Source organism: Ochotona princeps, chromosome 22, assembly GCF_030435755.1.
Source record: "Ochotona princeps isolate mOchPri1 chromosome 22, mOchPri1.hap1, whole genome shotgun sequence".
Taxonomy (NCBI): Eukaryota; Metazoa; Chordata; class Mammalia; order Lagomorpha; family Ochotonidae; genus Ochotona; species Ochotona princeps.
Window position 1 is genome coordinate 39,933,993 of NC_080853.1, and position 4,955 is coordinate 39,938,947.

Sequence of the window (4,955 nt, forward strand, 5' to 3'; positions counted from 1 at the left end):
CAATCACCCTCACGCATGCAGGGTCCCAAGCATTGCACTGTCCTCAACTGCTTTCCCAGGCCCCAGTCAGGCAGCAGGATGGGAAGCAGGGCCGCCAGAATTAGACCTGGCACCCATATGGGATCCCGGCACATTCCAGGCAAGGCCATTAGCCTCTAGGCCACCACGCTGAAATCACCATTTATTCACATTCATTGCAAAGGCTAGTCGCAGAGTGAAGGAGAGACAGACGAAAAGCTCCTCCATTATCTGTGGAACACGTAGGCACGCCGCCGTCCTCACCTCCCTTCTGGGAATAAGTAGGTAGCAGCACAGAACTACATCCCATGCAACCCAAAATCTGCACCACATGGGACCAAGGTGCCTGCAGGCAGAGGTTCAGCCAGCTGACCCAATACATGATTATTTTCAGCAAGTGGGAATGCCACTTGTTTTCTCAAATGACACCAGTAGGAACTGACCACTAAGCTTAAATAGGCTTATAAGACAGAATGTGCAGAAGGGCCTTCCTCTAAATTCCATGCTCACCTGTGTCTGCTATCACTGGTATTACCACTGAGAACTCCAAAAGTGTCCAGGAAGATGAGTAGTCACAGCGGTTGCCTCCAGAATCCCCTCTGGGATCCCAGGCCCACTGGACATACTGCCCCATGGTCAGACCACCGACACAGCTCTCATTTACACAGTCCCCTCTTAAGCAGCCAGCCTGGGCCAAGGGCCCCTCCTGGCCAGGGCCTCTGACCCCAGGAGGGTGGGAAGATAGTGGGCAGATGTGGGGTCCTGGGCGCTCAGTCAGCGGTGAGGCCAAAACCGCACTGCAACTTGTTCTTGTGGTGTTTCAGTAAGGCGCTGAGGGCCAGCATCAGGGGCAGTGGCGGGAGCTTCTTCTGCGTGGCACCCACAATCCAGTTGCTGTCCACAGAGCCTTGGAAGAGCAGGCCTTGGGCAGGTCCAGCTGGTATCTGAAGGAGACACTGGTTTCCTGCAGCTGTGTGCTGGCCTCAAACTCCACGCCCACCTGCAGCAGCTCACTACCTTTGTGGTATTATGTTGCGTGCATGCCTGTCTGGCCCAGTGTGACTGTTGTCAACCATTTAGTCAGTGTGTATTTGCCGGTCAGGGAAATGATGGTGCCCTCCTCCCCAAGCTGCTGGTGGTAAACCAGTTCTCCACTCAGGGCCAAGCTCGGCGTGATGCTCTGCAGGTAGTGGGCCACGGGGATTCCTGAGCCCACCAACACATCAGGGTTACCCAAGGTCACGGCTGCAGTGGAGTCAGACCCCCAGTGTTCCCTGTCTAATTGCCAATTAAGAAACTTGGGCTGCTGGATGGCCAATTCACAAACTTGGGTCTGAATGGCTAACTTGGACCTGAGTCTGGGGCCCAGCTGATGGATGACCTGAGCGTTGAGGCTGCCACTGTTGTCCATGTCCCCCACCAGCATGGGGAATGCCTCCGTGGGGCTCAGCTGCTTCGTCCCCACATACCTGACCCTAAAGTGGTAGTTGGACTCCCTAATTGTGCTGAGAGCAACTGTGTGATTGACCTGGAAGTGCTTACTCTAACCTTTGTTGACTGTGAGCTTGACCCCTTCCATCTGAATTGGAAACAGCTCCTTGCACTTCCGGTGATACTCCACTGACATGCGGGGTTTAGGCAGGCAGCTGAAGGACCCGTCGTCCTCAGCCCCCGGGTAGCGAGCTAGCAGTCAACACATTGCCCATGGTTACCTGCGAGCGGTGAGAGCAGACATCAGGGCTCACCTGTTGGCCCCGTGCACACTGGCGGCTCAGCGCTCACCCCGTGCGCCATATTATACAGAGTCTTTAGAAGTTTAACAAAATACCATATGTCAATTTTCGGGACATGTACATTGGGCTAAATGTAAAGAGTAGCTTTATGAGTGGAGGCAGGAAGTTCATTAATTTCCTCTTCATGTTCGTTAGTTGTACATCCACCCACACACCGATTTAACCATCCAGTGTATTCTCTATCTTCTTTGGAAATGTGCAGTTTTGAAAACAAAATCTATAATCAGGGTTTTAACTTTAAATCACAACCTAGGGTCCTGGCACAATAGCCTAGCAGCTAATGTCCTTGCCTTGAATGCGCCAGGATCTCATATTGGCATTGGTTCTTTTAATTTTTCTTTACATTTTATTATTATTATTATTATCATTTTATGATACAGTTCCATATTCCCTTATCCCCTCCCTAATTCCCGCCCCCCCCATCTGGTTCGTCTATATCATTACTAACAAACAGTGCTTCCTATAGAGTCATATGTCCATCATTGCAGGCATGGACAATGGCAGAGAGTCCAGATTCCTATTGTCCATGTGTAGCTGAAGAAATGAAAATCAAGAACCTTCTTGAAGAAAATAATGCCACTGCATGGTCTATGAGTCATTGAATGATTTAATCAGAAGAAAGTGTTTTGAAGAGATGAAAACAACAGAAAACAACAAAACCCATGCGATAGAGTTTCTGCTGATCTTTGTTGGTGAAGTGTTTCTCCTCTAGACAATAAACAGGTGGATTTTGGTTTTTAATCCAGTCTACTAATCTATGACGTTTGGTTGAGCTTAAGCCATTTACATTCAGAGTTTAATATGTATGTGTGTCACTTTGGTCCTGTCATTTTAGGAATGGGTTGTTCATTGGTTTTATCTTCTGTTGTCATTTTACTGGGATGTTCTTCACATTTGCCTTTGATTTTGGTTGGTGCTATTCCTCTTCTATGTCAAGAGAACATCTTGAAGTATCATTTGTTTTTTTTTTGTTTTTTTTTTAATTATTTATTATTTAACTTCAGTAATTACATTGTATTATGTGACACAGTTACATAGATACTTGGGTTCTCCCCACCCCTCCCCAAGCCCTCCCACCATGGTGGATTCCTCCACCTTGTTGCATAACCACAGCTCAAGTTCAGTTGAGATTTCCCCATTGCAAGCGTATACCAAACATAGAGTCCAGCATCTTATTGTCCCATCAAGTTCAACGGCTTCTAAGGTATACCCTCTCTGGTCTGAAGACAGAGCCAGCAGAGTATCTTCCCAGTCAATTGAAAGCTCCAACATACCATCAGCAAAAATTTACATCATTATGGAATTAATTGACATAGTAATGAGTAACCAATATGTTAAAAGTAAATGCGAGTTCCCAGCCACCTTCTGTGACCACCTCACCTATACTTCAATTTTAGTTTATACACAACATATAACATTCAAAACATAACATGTTATACATAAGATCATATCATCTTAAATTAAGGCAAACATGTGGTATTTAACCTTTTGGGATTGGCTCATTTCCCTTAGCATTATGGTTTCCAGTTTGGCCCATTTGGCCACAAAGAACTGCATTTTGGTTTTTTTAATAGCTGAGTAGTATTCCATGGAGTAGATGAACCATAGCTTTCTTATCCAATCCTCTGTTGATGGGCATTTTGGTTGTTTCCATGTTTTTGCAATTACTGATTGTGCTGCTATGAACATAGGAGTGCATGTTGGTTTCTCATAGAACAAGTGTTCTGGATATATTCCTAGGAGTGCTATTGCTGGATCATACGGTGTGTTGAATTTGAGTTGTTTGAATATTCTCCATACTGATTTCCATAGAGGCTGTACCAGCCTGCAGCCCCACCAGCAGTGGAGTAGGGTTCCCTTTTCCCTGCAACCTCGCCAACAAGTGTCATTGGTGCTTTTATTCATGTGGGCCAGTCTTACTGGCGTTAGGTGGTACCTCATTGATGTTTTAATTTGGATTTCCCTTATTGCCAGGGAACTTGAGCATTTTTTCATATGTTTATTTGCCATTTGGGTTTGTTCCTTTGTGAAGTGTTTGCCCATTTCCCATGCCCATTTCTTGAGTGGCTTGTTTGTTTTGACATTTTGGTTGTTTTGTAGCTCTTTGTATATTCTGGAGATCAGCCCTCTATCACCTATGTCGTGTGCGAAGATCTTCTCCCATTCTGTGGGTTGGCTTTTTACTTTGTTGATTGTTTCTCTAGCTGTACAGAAGCTTCTTAGTTTGATGAGGTCCCAATTGTTTATTTTGGTCTTGATTTCTACTGCATCTGGAGTCTCAAACAATAGAACAACTGGACTTGGTTGACATTTATAGAATTTTTTACCCTAAGGCCACAGATTATACATTTTTTTCAGCAGTGCATGGCACCTTCTCCAGGATCGACCACATGATAGGACACAAAGCAAACCTAAATAACTTCAAAAAGATAGGAATCATACCATGTACCCTCTCAGACCACCACGGAATGAAGCTGGAAATCAGCAATTCAAAATGCCCCAGGAAATACAGAAACTCTTGGAGGCTGAACAATATGCTACTAAACGAACAATGGATCAGAGAAGAAATTAAAGATGAGATCAAAAAATTTATGGAAACCAATGAAAACTCTGACACAACATTCCAAAATTTGTGGGACACTGCCAAAGCAGTGCTACGGGGTAAACTCATCGCAATTGGAGCTCATGTCAAGGCCCAAGAGAGGCGCCAAATACAGGAACTAAACACACACCTCCAGGAACTGGAAAAACAACAGCAGAAGAGCCCCACACACAATAGGAAACAAGAAATCATCAAAACAAGGGAGGAAATCAACCAGATAGAAATAAAAAAAACCATACACAAAATCAATGATTCAAAAAGCTGGTTTTTTGAGAAGATAAACAAGATAGACACCCCACTGGCCCGAATGACAAAGAAAAAACAAGAGAAGGCAAGAATTAACAGCATCAAAGATGAAAAAGGCAACATAACAACAGACACCGCATCCATTAAGGCCATAATTAGAAATTACTACAAAGCACTGTACTCCAACAAATCAGAAGATCACCAAGAAATGGAAAAGTTCTTAGACTTCTACCACTTGCCAAAACTTAGCCCAGAGGCAACAAACGACCTGAACAAACCCATAACTGAAGTAGAGA

General features: G+C 44.7%; 1 pseudogene; it reads right to left on the reverse strand.

The window, feature by feature from the left end:
* Window positions 1-788: 788 nt before the first annotated feature.
* Window positions 789-1,937, reverse strand: LOC131483049 (mitochondrial import receptor subunit TOM40 homolog; annotated as a pseudogene).
* Between the last annotated feature and the right edge of the window lie 3,018 nt (window positions 1,938-4,955).